This window comes from Lissotriton helveticus, chromosome 5_1 (assembly GCF_964261635.1).
Source record: "Lissotriton helveticus chromosome 5_1, aLisHel1.1, whole genome shotgun sequence".
In the NCBI taxonomy this organism is placed as follows: domain Eukaryota; kingdom Metazoa; phylum Chordata; class Amphibia; order Caudata; family Salamandridae; genus Lissotriton; species Lissotriton helveticus.
The window spans coordinates 1,769,980,712-1,769,998,585 of NC_136065.1; the positions used below are offsets into that span (position 1 = coordinate 1,769,980,712).

Genomic DNA, 17,874 nt, shown 5'->3' on the forward strand with positions numbered 1-17,874 from the left:
GTTATGTCCTTATCGGCCATAGAGGCCGTCCTGATGACGAAACCATCCAGCTTCCCTTGTTTAACACTTCCTTTAGCAGGTAAAACAATGGTGGGTGAAGACATCCTCCAATACAAAGCAAAATATAACTATAGAATACAGGCTAAGGGATATGATGTTTACCCTGGATGCAACTGTTGAAAAAATAGGGACAAAACAAAATTAAAACAACTAAATAAGCAGTAAACTGCGGGGACAACGCATTAGAACATTCCAAGTAGGGGTAAACAGCAGGAACAATCAAGGGAGTGAGGGCTGGCCTGTCCTCCTCTGGCCCCACAGGGCCCGCCCTTTGCCCGGGCTTCGCCCCGGGCGCTCCCGCGCAGCGGGAAGTGCTGATTACTTTTGAAGGACAAACCGTTGTCAAAAGAGAGGGGCGGGCCGATGAGCGAGAGCAGCCCAGGTGTATCGGGCTCGGGTTGCCGGGACTCCTGGTAAACCGAGTCCCGGTCCCGATGCTCGCAGCCCTTCAGTCCAAGCCCACACCCGCAGCAGCTTCCAGGTGCCCAGATACAATCCGCAGGCGATGCGGGACCCACGAAGCGGGTTCCGCGAGGTATGAAGTCTGGAATCTGGAGTCTTTCAGAGGTCCGTTAGGGCAGCAGCAAGGCGATTATTCGCATCCCCACTTACTTGATTAAACTATTATCCTTGTAAGAGGAATTTAAGAATGTGTCTTTACGTGGGGGCTACCATTGATTGTACTTTTGATAGCAGAGGCTTTAAATGCCGATTGTTGCTTTGTATTAGGGACAGACCTAATTAGAGAAATGCTGTGTTTGTCAGATCAGAGCATCTTAATTATATATTATAGAATGATGAAATCCTCACAAAACTTGATTTTAAAAAATGGTCTGCTTAGTGAGTAACTTACAGTTATGCACATTATTCAGTGCAGAACTGTATGTAAGGCTTCTTCATGTGCAATATTTGGAACCCCCAAAAAGGAGTTCGAGCGAGTTCCAAATATTCTTCCGACGATTATTGGGTTTTTAGGGTGAAAGGTCTTTGTTAAAATAGATTTTTACAAATGAACATGATTGACAAGATACGGGGCAGTGGCCGTGTTTATCGGCCCCGTGCCGTTAGCCAACCGGCAGTGCCCCATATTATGCATACCCATTCACCAGTCTCCGGACCATACTCTACCATACCATTTTACCCCAGAGTATGCGGTGGCAACCCTTTTCTCTGTGTTGGACTGTCCCTTCTTCCGACCTTGCTTGTCAGACTGTGATGCGCACTTCGTCTCTCTGCACTGAACGCTCCCGCTTCTTCCAGTGCAATGTGTTCCCCCTAATCCGGCAGTGGCCTCTTCCCTTCACGGCGCTCTTAGTCCTAACTCTTCGGTACTCCGCCTCCCCGCCAGTGCCTGCTAAACGGATTACGTCCTGGTACCCGATCAGCCTACTCTACTTTTACACAGCGGCCATGTTGCGCTGTACGTGGTTTTCCTTTGCAGCTCAGTCTCACTGCAGTCTTAACATGGCCGCGCCCCTCCTAAGGCGGGCTATACAGGACACGCGGCTCTATGGTACGCTATTAGCCTTGTTGCACTTTACTCTCTTTGGTAGGTGTCCCCAACATGGCCGCTGAACACGTTCGATGATGCTGACGCACACAGGACCGCTGTGCATGCGCACTATAGCCAGGCAGACGCAAGCACGAACACTCAAAACTGTTTCCCACGGACCGTGTTTCCGACACCCCGCATGCGCGCTGTCTGCGTGATGCAAGACGAGTTTGCGCAATGGCGCCCCCTGCTGGAGGCTCCCTCACATCTACCTGGAGCAACGTTCTGTGGCCGCAGCACTGCAAAGTATCCTCTAGCGTCTGTTGGAGGCACTACGCCTTCTCCCCTAGCCAAGGCCGTTTACACGCTGGCTTCCCCTCCCACTAGTCGTAGGCACTGCGGTCGCCGTTCTGCCGAGCTCTCGGGCTCCCCCTGTCTGCCCTCCAGCGCATTGCGCCTCCTCCCCAGCGCTCATCGGAGGGCGGGAGCTGCTCGGCACACTGAGGCTGAGGACAGAGAAGGAGCCGCTGCCGCCGCCGCCATTTTCGCAGCGCGCGCTGCTCCGTACGGCCCGGAGCGGCTTACAGAACACGGGAACATACCCGCACCACCGCGAACTAACAACCCGCGCATGAGCGGCCCCAGACCGCTGTGCCCGGCCCCCGCCCGGGGCTGAGGCTCATGGGCTCCCGCCGCCCCACCACCTCCCGCCGGACAGCGCCCCGCAGCTCAGTAGGCGGCACCGGGGGACCGGCGGGCGGGGTGCCGGGGCATCCCGAGGGCTAGCTTCGAGCAGTCGCGACGACTGGACGCACCCCGCCGAGCTTTCCGCGCCACCCTCTTCTAATTTCCACTACAGCCCTTTCTACGTTCCCCGCTGTCTTACTCTCCTGCCACCCTTAATTCCACCCCTGTAGTTTCTCACCCACCGCACCCTCCCCCTTCTCGTCCACTGCTTCTTTCCTCCCTTGCTTCCCTTCTCTACTCCCGCTGCACTGTCTCCCTTGTCACCCCCGCTGCATTCTTCGCTCATCTGCCCCCGCCCGCTCTCTTCTCCGGTCCCTCAAGGCCCACTCGCCCCCCTTCTGTCTCACCCACTTCACGCTCCTCATTGCCTTGTATCCTGTATAACCCCAATCCCTCTTAGATCCCCCTCCCCTGGTCCGGACTGCTGGCGTCCCCGTTGGTCTTTCTACGCGGTAAGTGTCTTCTCTTTGTTCACTTTATTCTCCGCACCTGGGTGAAGGGAGGGTGTGCTCTCGTGCCCCCTCCCCCCACCCGAACACACACACAACGGGTGGAATGTTTATACCTCCAGTCTCGTTAACCCTGCTCTGTTTTTTTTTTGCGCGGGGGGGGGGGGGGAGGGGGCGTCGGCTGGTGGCGAGCACTATGCATGTTTCCTTTTAGTTATTGAGCCAGTGCTGCGGACTATTTTGGAGACACTTACTGTATAATGTAAACGATTGGCTGTAAAGGGGCGGGTGGTAGTATGTTTTTTTGACAGGGCTTTAAGAGGTTCCTTGCCCGCTGACACATCCTGGTACAGTCTGTTTTACGGGGTGTGGGGCGGGGTGACAGTGGTATTTTGACATTGCTCGAAGCTCCCTCACGTGCTCTGATACACATCCTGTTCTTATAGAGGCGGCAGCAAATATCTGCCATAGGTTGCTTTCCTCAAATCCTGCAACATACTGGAGATTTAATACTAGATGTACGAAACTTGTAGTTATGTTTGGGGGTGCGGGGGATTTTATGCATGCGGTTTCAGCTCGGAAATCGACTGTCTGTTGGTTCCTGTGTTTTCTGCTCCCCTCTCCCTCTTTCTGCAGCTGGTAGATCAAGGCAAGCATTGCTTATCCCATGTGTCTCTTGTCGCATGAAACAGCTCGCCTGCACACTAAAAGGTTTTTGTTTGTGTGTGGGGTGTAGCGTCAATTCTCCATGTTTTTGAAGCCACGTTTTCGCAATGAGGATGTTGTCTCCATCCTCTTGTGTTGATTGTTTTTGGTTTGATCACACGAAAAGAGGTGAGACATCAGTAACTATATTCATTCATTGTACGACCGTCCTTTTGAAATGGGAACGTATTCGGGACAATGGTTCCTGGGCTTTAGCCGACCCTGGAAACGCACAAAATCGTCAGCGATTATGCTTGCATCTCTTAAAACACGAGTCCTGAATTCAATATCTCTGAAAGCTCGTTCAGTCTGGTCTGAGTATTTCCTGTCACCTCTGGATACTGCACGGCTTTTCAGCAGACTCTTCGTCAATGATCTTCACCTCTTCTTGTTGCTTGTTGTATGGTATACGCTTCTCTGCGCAGCGTCTGTTAGGGCATCCCTCTCGACCATTACCACTGTTCTGCACTTAGGATGCGACAGATGAGAGCGTGCTGCTGGAGATTCTATGTGGCCAGTCTTCATTTAACCACACCATGAACGTAGCCAGCTGTTGGCGAGTCGTATACCCCTATGTCTGTCCCTTCTATACTCTGACTTCCTTGTTTAAGAATCTTTCACCAACCATTCCCCACCCCAGCCTTCTAGTTCACCATCTTGCCTCCATCCATTCTTTTGCCACAACTACTGTCTGGTTTCTACCACAGCCTGCACTATACACTGGCTTGGGGTGTTCTCAGAGCTATGTGTAAACGATACATTTGTAGAACATAGTTTTATACCAGTGCCAGTTTTCATAACATACGTGGTGGCGGGGAAGAGGGAATGGCAAGCTGGCTTATATTTTTACATATTCTAAAATTTCCGAGTAACAGAAAATGTGTAGTATTGGAGCCCGACTTCACTCAGTTTGCTCCTTTATTGTATGTAAACAACTGAGAATTAAGCACAGATGTTGTGATTTTTTTTAAATATATACGCATCGAGTCCTGAATACATTTTACACACCGAGCACGTGTCCTTTCACTACTGTTTTCCCCCTGAGCGTGCTTCTGATTTCAAGAGGCGGTTTTCATTCTAGCAGTTGCATCATGTCATGTGATGCTGTGTGCAACGTAATGTGCGGTTTTCGCAGCTAAAAATAAGACGAGGTCGAAGGTAGCTCTCTGAAAGGGACGGGTGGGTTGCTTGGTCATTTTCGTTAACCAATCAGCCTTTTAACATCAAATGGCCAGGGCGGTTTTCTTCATTTCCTGCTATTGTCGGGATTGTTTATAGGTTTCAGTAACTGTACTTGTGAAAGGTACAGATAGTATCATTTTTTTCGTACTAAAGTTTGGGAAATACATAAATGAGGCAAAAGCTAGCACTTATGAGTTCTACGTAAAAGCATTTTCTTGGCTAGTTAACAAGCCTAACACTATGGCTCGAGCGAAATAAGTGCAGACTGACCAAATGTGTGGCAAGGTCTCTAGTGACATTTCTGATTTTGTGTTGAATTATAGTTTTGAAAACGGCCCATGATGTTAATGGTAAAATAAACCAGGGCACGTGTAGCCAGCCTGCTCCTATGAAGAGTGCTGTCACATTGATAACCATGGCAGATTGCTGGCAAATTACATTTGTCCGAAGCCAGCCATACTGGCGTGTGCTTCCCCCAAGTACTATGTACAAGGCTTTTCGGTGGGATTGACACCGTAATGTGAATACATGTTTGTGTAATAAGCCTGTCGATCATCTGCGTCAGTTGTTGATGGCAACTTCTGCTGTGTTTAACTAAATCATGTGGTTTGTATATCAGCCTTAATTGTCTTCATGTGAAATGGCTAGAATGAAACTGGCGTTTTTATTTCTGCTTGTCACACCACTTAATGTAGTAGTACTCCGAAAGTCTTCCAAGGTGCACTAGAAACACCCTTGTTCACCATGAGTTCTCACTCAACCAGCAAAACCTGGAAGAGCTGGCCGCCTTAAGTAAATATTATTTTTTAACAACTGCGGCACAGGAGAACACATTAAAGGCAGTCTTGAAGTGTATTTTTTGAGGGCCTGGGAACCCCTGGTCGGCCACCCTTGAAGTGACTAAGGTCCATCTCAAACTCGCCATGGCCTCATGGAACCCTGAATATGTCAAATTGTTTGCCATCAAGAACGCGATTAAAAAAACAAGTGCGTGCACGGTCACGGGAACTGGACCTGGAGTCTCTGAGAAGAAAAGACTTGCATAAGACCCTGTGCTTCCCGCACACCCTGCACACTCCCAAACATCATCTTACGCAGGCTGTGGGCCGTGTCGCCCTTCATAAGATTTTGGCTTACAGACTACACCCACTGCCCCTCAAAGAACTATATTCCCGCGGTCATGCCAGCTCAGGAGCCCGGGAATGCAGGCTCTGCAGGTACAAACATGAGTCCCTGGCCCACCTCCTCTTCTGCTTCCCGGCCCTCCGCCTGGCCCGTAGTCTTTACCTTAGGCCATTATTAAGACAATCGGGGTCACGCACTGCAGAGGAGGGGATCACTCATCTTTACACCCTGTCCACGGTTAAGCATATGGCGGCATTTGGAAAGTTTATCTTTCAAGCACGGGCAATGTTGATGGCTTCCATAGGCCGGACTCCAGAGTCACCTGCCGGCCCATGAACCCTTTCCCCAGCATGTTTAGCACCTATGGAGCAACCAGATAAACTGAACTCTATAGCAAATTTCTTGGTTTTTAATTTTTGTAATGTTGTTACATTTGTATCCTGGTTTTATGTAATGGTTTTTTAGTAACCAAACAAATAAAATTCATTCATTCATACTCCGTGCTGCAGGTAAACCGCAGATGGGGCGATACACACACAAACTGTGACATAATTGATATTTTGGCTGTGAGTTGAACATCCTTTTCTTGATGGACCGATATTTCCCCCGCAGCCATAGCCAGAATGTTGCCTAATATTGAAGTACATTTGTTTTCCTTAATCTACTGCACCATGCTACTGTAACACAAGTCCCCCTAATCTTCAAATTCCCGCTTACACGTCTTTGTGTGAAACGCCCACTGCATGTCCTAATGGAACAATATAGGCGAACATAATGGCAGCTCACATTCTAATAGGAACACCAAATGTTCAGCAGAACTATCTGCACTATTTATTGTACGAGGACCTGTGCTTGATATTTGCCTCTATTTTGATCTATCACTATCCATCATAACCTTTTATCCTCTCCATCATTCAACCCATGGTTGAATACGCGATCACTAAATATTTCTACTCCAGTATTTTGAGCGGAGTCGCTGTGTGATTTGCTGTCAGTTCATTTCTAGCTGCACTTTCTGACTGAAGTCTGACTAACAAGTTGGTTGGAATTGTGTACTTTTGATCAACATTTGATTACACAGCCAGCAAACAAGATTTAAGATAATTATTTTGTTTAGCGCTTTAACTTTCAAATTATGCCCTATAATTTTGGTTTCAGAGGATTAAACTTACCTTGTCACTTATAAAAAGTGTGTGCTTTCTCTGAGACTCTGGTTATTGTTTATTTTTTAAACTTTACCATACGTTTTAACATTTTCTTTTGTCTACCTTGTTGACAACGCTGCTGGTTTATAACGGACTATATCCGCAGAACTTCCTCAGTACTCTTGCTGTTCAGAAATCCAAGGAAAGTAATTCGGTTAGTCAGTGCTTCATCGACCCACATTTTTAACTCTTTTGATCTACTTACTTGGGGCCTTGCTGTTAGAGTAGCATTGGTTTGGAGCACAAACAGGCATGCATGCATGTTTCTTGTACCTCGGTCGACAGATAAGTGGAGAGCACTGCAATCGGTGGCTTATTCATTTATTCTTCAGCTTTGACCGAGAATGCCTTCCACTTCCCTACCCATCCCCTGTACACAACAGGGTTGTAACAATTACTGTTCTTCCTAAAATGTATTCTGAACTGAAGAAGACTCCACTGAATTGAAGTTCAGTACTGAAAAGTCTTTTCTACCATATCCATGCTCCTTTTGCCTAATCTTATCATGGATTAGTTTAATGAGAACATTATTTTTATAACCAAGCTTATCTAAACATACAGTGATGTATTTTTGTCACAAATTGGTCCATTTTAATCGTTTCACCTTTTTTGAGTTGCACTGCATCACTTTTAGCCTAGTGTGTCCTTGATCCTTAACTGCGCCTAATACAGTTTGAAAGCACTCCTCAACTAAAATCTGAATTTAATGCATAGTTTGCTGGAACTTTTCTCTCATTTCTTATCTTCCTTTGATATAATATTTTGAATATCTGAGTAGTATTCACACATGATATTGTTTTATGTAGAATACCCAGCTGTGTATAACGGCCAACCCTGTGACAAAACTTTAATTATTTAAAATCATTACAGTTAAGAAACACTTTGTGGTGAATAACATAAAAAAAATGAGCCGTTGATACAAAAGTTAAAAACTATGATATTACACAATTATATTGAGGCAGGGAATCCCAAAATTAATTTTACATGATTTTCCAACGACATACATTTTCTGAAAAAGGATGTGTGCTGGGGGGTACAAAAACTTCATTATTGAAAAAGGGCACGGTTCCATTAAAACACTTTGGGGAAAAAAATGCTTCCAAAGCAACTTAGTCAACCCCACTCCCTCCATCCCCCCCCCCCCCCCCCCGTCACTGGCACTAAGCCCACAAACTGTTTACACCATACATACGTGAATGGCACATAATCAAGATCAGTGCCCCGTAATGTATGAAACGGATCTCACACCCATGTGAAAGAAATTCAGTATGCCACGAAACTTCGGCTGTGAATGTATGTAATCATGCCAAAAATTGTATTTAGTTAAACTGTGTATTTAGTTTAGTGGCCGATTCTGGGGAGATGGTAGGCAGTTGTATTCATCGCTTGGGCAGAGCTTGGTGTGAACAATATAATTGTCCCTCATCTGGAAGTCAATTAGTTTCATCCTGTGTTGATTGCCTTTCAGCAAAATCACTAGTCTGCCTGATGTTAGCTAACTAGTTTTGCCCGTCATTTTTTGTTTAATTTATTTTATCTTGAGCCAAAACTTTAAATTCTTCATTTTGTGTTTATCTTAGTCAACATTGTAATTTTTTGTAAAACTTACTTTATTGCACTGCGTTTGCTGCAGTTTTGCAAAAAACCACGGTTCCAGTAAAGTTCCCTTCGCTTCAGTCCGTTTGGAAGAAATGCATTAGAAAAGTTTCATTTGAAAGGCCTTCCATTTTAGCGCTTGACCTTGTGCCAAATTTGTCTTTGAACATCCCCTTTTTCCGATTTACAGCCTAAATATCCCACTCCCCCCTGAAGGCTGGCGATTAAGGACTCTGCTTAACATAGCAGAAAACCCCTCCTTGGACTTATGGTTATACCCATATAACAAACTTTCTATTGGAATCTGTAGGTGGAGAAACGTCCCACCAAACTGATAGAATATAGCAACTTGGTTGACAAGCTGGTTTAGGGATGCTGAGTTTTGGCATCTGATCAGATGTTTCTTGAGAGAATCCCTTTAGCAGGTGTGTTGGAGATATTCTGCGCATGGCCCATGGACACCAGTCATTTCTGCTACGTGGCAGAACAATATGAGAGCTGGTTCGAAGGCTTAGAAAAAAACTAAAGTAGGAGGGTTGGGTGCAAAGGATGCTCTGGGTTGGGGGAAGTAACGCAAAAGTAACAGATTTGAGTAGGTCGTGGCACGTAGAGAGTACAACGAAACGTGTGCTTCCATTAAGTGTTTATATGACAAGGAAAAATATAGCTCTGTGCATGTAAGCAGTGAAAGCATTCAAGTCATGCAATCACCGGCATGGCAGAAGAGCTATGCTCCAGAGTAAAGACCTACACAAGAAGAGGAATAAAAGCCATCAAATAAGAAACAAGCCAGTGAGTTTGACAAGAAAGCCAATCCGGGATAAGCATTGGACTGAAACCTAAAGCCCACTGTAATTTTTGCCATGTCCACAATAGTTCTTTATCAACAGCTAAAATCTGTCTTTAGGCAAGACCTAGGAAAGGTCTGACTAAAAAAGAGCATGCTTATTCATTAATGAAGCCTGGTGTTAACCAGGACCTTTTGATTGTTCAAAAGTTATAGCTGTAGCATACTTTTAGGAGCATTCAGCATGCCTTTTTCATCCATTGTTGCGTTATTCACATTTTCTTCCGCCCACTACAATATTGAGTTTAGGGCAGTGGGTCAGCCCACTTCTGCCCTGGCTAACTAAATTGTGAGTAACTGCATTTTGCTTTTCCTCAAGGAGCACACCTACACACAAATGTGGTTTCTTCCATGCCAGGGGCTACCACGGCAATGCATGCATTTTTAAGCCAGAAAAAAACCTTTTTTGCATTTAGGCATTTTTTTTGTATTGGTGAGGCCTAGCAGTTAGGAAAAAATGGTAATACTGGCAGTTGGCAGAGAGGAAACGTTGGCAGCCAAGGCCACACTTAGTGGATTTGCCACTGCTTGTTTTTGTATTTTTGTGTCCGTTATCAAGGATCCAGGCTATACCCGGTTTCGGTTTATTGCCTTGTGCTATCGCCTCTTTTAGGAGTGCTCACATTAACATCAAACAATCTTTCATTGGCTGATATTCTGCACTAGAATGGGGGGGAAAACAGCTACAAATAATGTTTATTCACAGATGGTGTTAAATGCTCAAACGTCAGTATTGTTTGTAACAACCAGAGCTGGAACCCTAATATAGGCCTTGTCCTGTTAAGTTGCTGTGATCAAATTGAAATGTTTTTTTTGGAAGGTGAGCATTCTGACAGCTTTTGAAAACGTATTACGCCCTCTGGCTATAAATTGGGTGGAGCACCTATCAAGGCAGAATGACCATACGTTTCACAGTATTTCCGTAAAATCTTTGTGGCTGCCTGGGTTCGCGTTAACCGGGCTTTCTTACCGACTATAAAGGCTGTGGACCAGTGTAAACATGACTTAAGAATCATATTTTTCTTCCTTTCCTTAACAAGGTGTCGATCCTCATCAAGATAGTTTATTCATTCATGGAGAAGCGTTTATGCCCTCTTTAGACCCAAGTAGTGGCATCTACTCTGCTAGCGATGGAAACGCCTGCACCATCTAATAATAAGGGAGCCTTTTGTTTTCATTTGTCTTAGTTTGATAGCCTGTTTTGACGAGTGTATGTTTTCTGGGCAGTAGTACTTTTGACAAAAAGAAATAAAGCAGCGCCCCCACCCTTTACTTCAATTGTGTTATGTCAAATAATTAGGGTCCTCACTTTGGGTTTGTTCAGAACTTCTAATAACTTAAATTGTTATGACATCTAGCAGCAGAAAGTTGACACCAACTAGAAGTAGCAGTTTTCCACCCCATTGAGGCTTTCAGTTTCTGATTTGAGGGGATGGTTATTGATCAGGGGATGTTGCATTTTTAGAAGTGAATTATATTTTTCTTCGCTTGATGTAATAATGATAGAGCTGTTTTTATAACCGGATGAGCTCTGCAAGCGGCATGAAATGATGCCACATAGTGGCTACACGTATTAATCTCCATTTTAGCCATTTTCAGCCTAATTAAGCTAGTTGAAACCAACCTTTGTTCAAACTTATCTGTGGCATCCAGACTTTTCATCCCAGCTTTCTTTAGAAGGTTTGTGAAATGAGCATCTCTATTTACAGGCCTTTTTAAAATAAAAAGTATTATACAGCGCGAACTAGACCAGAGACATCTATTATCAGAATGCTTTACATGAGCACCAGTTTCGTCACACGACAACACATTCATATTTGTTAGGCACGGGGAGATTAAGTGATTTGCCCAGAATCGCAGGATGTTGAGCGTTGTTGCCGAGACTCGAACCGGTTCCTCAGCTTCGAGGTCGACTGCTCTAGCCGTAAGGCTACATCCTCTCAACTGGTAGTTCCCTTTTCACAAGTGACTATGTAGCTGCTGTTATCTCCTTGTACAATGTTAGTAAATGTGTCTAACATTTCAGTACATTTTTTTCATGAACCAATGTATGTGTAGGGTTCTGAGCTTGTACTTGCATACACTGAATGTATGACTGTATTAGAGATGTTTATGCTCCAAAGTGACTAGACCAACCCTTTGTTTACTAGAATGCCAAACGAGCGAGGTAAGGGTAGTTTAAGGATTTTACCTAATGACTGCTGTCAGGTTACTTCAAACACTTGATGTATTACAAAGGAAGCTGTAGTATTCAGTAGTCTGTGAGCTATTTAATAGTTCAGTCAAATGTACTGAAATCTGTCTTGGAGCATCAGTTTCTGAAGCTGGGACACAACACAGTGTATGAAACCAGAACTTCTAAGGATCTTTAACTTCCATCGCAACCATAGTGAGTTGTTGGACTTCACATTTGAAGGTGTGAAACTGGGCCAACAGGACAGTAATGGAGAATGTGTGCGCCTTGAGCATATCGTCACAAGTGTAGTGTTTATATTTTGATCAGTAAGTGAAAACCTTTGTGTAGTTACATAAAACATGCTTCAAATCCTTTGGTAATAAAAGCTTAGCACTGTAATCTGATAGTTATAGTTAAGGGAAGTGTAACGACTAGCCCTAAGATGCATACATACTATACTGGAAGTACTACTACTTTGATATTCATTGACCCATGCTTAAATATTAGGAGTTATTAGTTCGAGTTAAATGTTCACATTTATGTCACATTGATTGTGCAGTGGAGGCATTTTTTAAATGTGCTCCAACGCCCCCATCGCCTCACATGTTTTCTTCAGACTCTGTTTTCAGTGGCCCTGGCCCATTTGAAGGTATCTGCTTTAGTTGACTGTTGTTGAAATAACTGTTGTGAAAGGTCAATTGATGGACAATGCTGGATATTGTCATACAAATGCTGGATATTATCATACATTCACCACAGTGCAGAGATCTGGGCCTAAATCCATTTTTTTTGCTCCCCATGTCATTCCAGTTTAGAACTAGCCATATGCCAATCCGTCTTGACCCTGTTCCCTATGGAACTGGAAACAAGCATCCAGGGACCAGTTTTGGGGTATCATCTCATCAGCCAAGCTAGCTTGACTCCAGTGGCATGGAGAGCACAATGCCAATACTTGCAGTAAACTTCGTGTCACCCCCTGGCTTGTCTTTGTTTGGTTAACTTGTCAGTGTCGTATACCTGTTTCATACTGGAAGGCTTTCTTACCTCTTCTGTTTCTCTCCCCTTTAAACCAGCTTATCTAACAACCATGTGATTCAATGACTTGCTTACTTTCAGTTAACTGATTTTTTTTCCTTATGCATTCAACAGTCTATGGGAATGCATCGGTTTACTTGCTCTGTGTGCTGCTTCCCAAAAAAAAAGCAAAATGGCCACTGAGTCATGATGTATGTATACAAACATATGCGTGGCGATCAATGAACTGTCGTGTTGGGGCCGAAATGTCTAATGCATTAAAATGCATGTGTGATCATGCAGGTACGCCCTTGCAGCATTGTGATGGAGTTGGAATTTTTTTCTAGTGATTTTTAGCAAACATTATTGACGAAACAAAGGTAGGCTAGTACCTTTCAAAAGCTCAACGTATTGGCTTTGTCAAATGCTTTTTATGTAGGATATAATTATATGCAAGCAGTTATTTGTATATTATGTTAGTGGCCCAGGAGTTGGCTTTTTCTTCATATTTTGTTAACATTAATTCACTGCGAACTTTTCCTTAAACTTCTGTTTGGAAGGTAGTTGGAGGTGATGGTAGCCTTTACTAAATCGTTGAACTCTTGTGATTACTTCGTACAGTGTAGGCCTCTTTGACCTTTTTGGTCTCCTGTCTCGTCATCATAGATATGACTCGCAGTTCTATTTATGGTTTTGCTTCTTGGGACAAAAGGCTGTTTACTGTTACTGCACACACCGCATCACACAAGCTGTTAGAGGGTAGATTTAATCCTAGATTGGTTCATGAAAGCCTTTAAGGAATGAAATTGGACCGAAGTCATTAAACGAAATGCCGACAAAGAGTAGCTCATTTTTGTTCAAATGTTAACATTCAGATAAATTATTTTTAGTAAACCTGCTGCATCCGATAAGTGCGCCGTGATTTCTTATACTTCCAAGTCGTCTGACCTTTTTTCTCTTGCAGAACGTTGCAAGCTGTGATGTTGCCATATCTTGGATGTTAAAGTAGGCAAATCCGTATTAGAAGTATCCGCTGTCATGCTTTGCCATCACCTCATTGTAGAGCATGGTCTTTTTGTGTGGTAAGCTTGCTTTCCAAGCTACAATACCTGTTAAACAAAAATTGTTTCAAAAACGGGACCATTACTGGGTATGAACGCTTTCCACCAGCTTACGACAGCCGTTAGTGAGATGTGGCCAACAAAGTAAAATAAGAATAGTTTCACGTTCTTTGCTGCTCGAGTATCTTGCATAAAATAGGCGTGGAAGCATTATTTGCGCTGTCATCGTGCGTTACGCCAGTGAAGAGCTGCGTTACGCCAGTGAAGAGCTACAGGCTGGCCTAGAGTCTCAAAGAGTGGCGCTCAAAGTGTTTGTTCATGTCCTCTGTGGAGGGAGACCATGCCTTGCTTTACGAAAAAGCACCACTCTGGTGTCTGCACTAAACGCCTCTTGGCCTAAGCAGCCACTGGCGTTTTATCTTTTCATCAAGGCTTATATGCGTTGAAGACTGGCTGTGAAAAGACAACGTAGCATGCTTTTAGAGATCTCCAATGAAGGGATAATGCGTTACTATTGTAGGGATGTTTTAATGGTACCTATAGCATTCGTGTTAACCAGCATTTGAGATTTCATTAAACACCACTCCAGTGTTGCTGTCCTGGCTAGCATGGATGATTTTAGCTGACTTACATTTTGACTTGATTGTTAGTTGGTGTTTCAAAACGTCACCATCGACTTTTGACGGAACCTGATGAATTGGCTCTCAAGATAATTAGGCGATTTTGGAGTTTCCCTAATCTGTCCAAGTAATACGCTATTTTGAAGCTGCGCTACTTCTAAGTTCTCGTGAGATGCTGCACTGCAGTTTTACTTTTTAGATGCATTTAGGTTCATTTTGTACTACTGAATAAATCCCAGGACAAGAATGTCTTGGGTGGAATGTAAATGGGACAGAGTTAAATCTGATCCATGTGTATGCTGCTACGTTGGCTAATCGTAAAATGTTTTGGTACCAGATAGTGTACCTGGACTAGGTTTCCTAATCTTGGCAGCCTCTTGGAAAAATGTTTTAGGCTTTTTTAAAACACATTTATATATTTACAGTATCGTTTTGCTTATGTTTTTAAATATTTCTCTCGCTTTCCTTTACTCACTCAGCACATGGATTACACCCGTTTTTAGGTTAAGCCTGGGCATAGATTACACCCGTTTTTAGGATCAGCCTGGGCAGAGCATGCGCTGCGAGACATTCTGTATTAGAGTATGGACGTGTAGCCCCGCCCACTCCGCTCATATTTTTCATTGACTTGCCATTGTCCTTAGTAAATGCTGGCTTCTGATTCATCAATGCGCTTGTTAGTCACTCCTTAGTACTGCCTTGTCTTCATTTGTATCCTCCCATGAGGGCCCTTTTAATTCTGCTGTTACATGATGTTTATTTTAGTCTGAAAGCACTATTTTCTTCTGGTACTGCAGGCACGACGAGCTTTCTTGAAACATTAAGCGTGCCAATCGCGATTTCACTTTCAAAGCTGCCTGGGGTCGTGGCCGCTTCTTTGCAATGAAATGGGTCTCGCATTTATGATTTTGAGCTATTGGCATAAATGACAATAGCTTAACTTTCGCAAATGCGAGACCTATTGTATTGCAATTTTTTTTGTAATAGCGCCCCATACGACTCTTTGACTTTAATGTTGGCCACGCATCTTTCTTTAGACAAGCCGCTTCTTAAGAAAGGTGCATGGCCGCTATTAAAGTGAAACTGCTGCATGAGGCACTTTTACAAAAAAAAAAGCCTTCAACTTGACAAACGGATGCTTTGTTTTTTGCAAAAGTGCCCATACAGAGCTTTTACTTTAATGGTGGCCGATCTCTTTTCTTTAGACACAGCTCTCCTAAAGAAAGGGACATGGCTGACATTAAAGTCAAAGCGCTATCACAAAAAATTATTTGCAATGCAATAGGTCTCGCATTTGTGAGAGTTTAAGCTATTGTAATTTATAATGCCAATAGCTCAAACTCGTAAGTGCAAGACCTATTGCATTGCAAATGCTTGTGTCTGCCCCCATCCGTTGAGTGCAAAGGTTGTGACTGTCCAATGGCCAACCTTTGAGCAACAAATTACCTGTTGCGTCGTGGTTTAGAGCAGTAGACTGCAGTCAGCCGTTAGCCTAAGCAGTCGTAGTTAAAACGTTTTTTCATTGATTACACATGGGCAAAGAAAGGTGTGATTGCCGCCCTCACTACTTCCCCACTAGACTAAATCTGTGACAAGAAACCATCACTCACAGAAGTGCTAGCCCGCCAGGACCACACCCCATGTGCTGACCACTGTAGTTAAGCAGCTTGAAACGCAACTGTTTGACATACCAGTATAAATGGAAATTTATATTTTTGGGTTTATAGATACTGACACACTGGAAAAGTATGTGTCCACCCAATTAGCGGAGAAGAAAGCAAAAGCCAAACAATAAGAGTAATTGAAAAAAACCTTATTTCGGAGCAGTGGAGACAGGTTCTTGCAAAGTTGCAAAGATGTGTGGCTGTTTCCACCGTGACAGTTTGCGCTTCTTAAGTACTTAATCTCTAGGGTCTACTCTTAGCCCTCTAAAACTAATAACCGAATGCTTTAAAGCACTACTAGTTGTGTAAAGCAGAAATGGAGAGAGAGTGACTGGAGTATGGAGTGTTTGAGGAGTCAGACAGGAAGGCTATTTGGTTCTACTGTGCGCCACCTGCCATTTTGTAAATATCAACTATGTGGTTCTTAAAATATGACTGTAGAATTGTCTTAATATCATGTCCTTTGGTGGATTAAAAAGGAAACTGTTGATTATGCCTGTCAAATTTACTTTATTTTGTCCGTTCCTAAGACTCTAGACTTGAGTTAGGTTGGAAACTTTAATTTTGTATTTAAGGGTGTAATTTGAGATCTATTTTTCCAACATGCAGAATATGAAGTTCAGAATGCTGCTGTTAATTGGCAGTTAACTTCTGCATGGAGCAGTAAGCTGGAACTTACGTTTATGTGTTGCCTGGTTGTACCCATCTACAAAGGACTGTTACAGGTGAAATCTACATGTTGGTCAGTCAATAACTGAAAGCCCGAAACTGGTCCTAGGATGCTTGTTTCCAGTCCAGGGAGGACCTGGCTTGGCATTTCGGGCTGGACTGTTCCCATTGGGCACAGGGTCCAGGCTGATTTGTATATGGCTGGGTTCAAACTCGAATAGCATGGTGAGCAAAAAAACGATGGATTTAGGCCCAGATCTCTGCACTGGGGTGAATGTATGACATTGTTCTACATTCTGTCCATCAACTGTTGTTTTTGCAATGATCAGTCAATAACAGCAAAGGAGTTGGTCTTTGCAAGGGCATTACAAAATCATGTAATGTTTGAATCCAAATTCCGTCTTGATTTTGTATGCAAAAGCAAACTGGTACATTCATTTTTTTTATTTCCACCTTTTGCTTGCATTGGACACAAGCCTTACTCTTAAATGTTTTTTGAGTTGAGAAGTGCGCCGACTAATCAAAAACTGGATTTTTCCCACATAGTATTTATCTGTCTTGAGCTCCACAGTTGTGTGGGACAGTAGTTGAGGGGGTCAAGTGTAGAGTCCTGTGAATGACATGCTTCCTAGATTGCCCTTGCCTAATAGCAGATATCAGTCATCCGAGCACATTGACGGCAGGGTGGCCCAGTGTACTAGTTAAGTCTGCTGCATTTATTCATGGATAACTGTGTGGTGGTCTAGATCTTTTACCTATAGCCTAAGAGTTCTTCTTAGGGCGGTAAGATGGCAGACGGATCTATGGTACTTCTGTTGTAAGGAGATGGTATGGGGCTGTTATTGCAGGAAATTTGTAATCTAAAGAACCTCTGACTTAAAACTTGTCCTAATCGGTATAAGATTGATCAAGGGACTGGACTGTTTGCCTACATCTGTGTTTAAGGCTGTACATGATATATTTCCTAGTATGAGAAGATAAAATATGCTTGAAGTTAGAGAGGGTGGCCTCAGTCTGTACTCTGCTGAGTGATGCAGATTGCATTGTCCTTGTGTGGAAGTGCTCCACTGATCATGAACCCAGTAGATTGCTTGGTCTATTAGGTCTGCTCTGCCAACGTATGTGCTAGGCCTGCCGGGCTCATTTACACATTTGTTAACCAAAGATCAAAAAATGTAGTTTCTTCAAATTGAGTAATTGTTATTTATAGTGGGAAAACTAATATAGCTATTATAAATTAGTATGGTTCAGTATCTTGATTC

General features: G+C 43.6%; 1 protein-coding gene across 5 annotated transcripts in view; it reads left to right on the forward strand.

Moving 5' to 3' along the window:
* KANSL1 (KAT8 regulatory NSL complex subunit 1) overlaps positions 1 to 17,874 on the forward strand; it is a 1,096,983-nt gene that overhangs the window by 414,500 nt on the left and 664,609 nt on the right. For 2 of the 5 annotated variants that reach the window (XM_078645037.1, XM_078645038.1), the window contains exon 1: positions 1,779 to 2,751. The exons of 2 other annotated variants lie outside the window; for them this stretch is intronic. The gene's annotated coding sequence lies outside the window, so the exon portion shown is untranslated. Of the gene's footprint in view, positions 1 to 1,778; positions 2,752 to 17,874 lie in introns of those variants that run through there. One more of the 5 variants, XM_078645039.1, reaches the window with a different exon arrangement.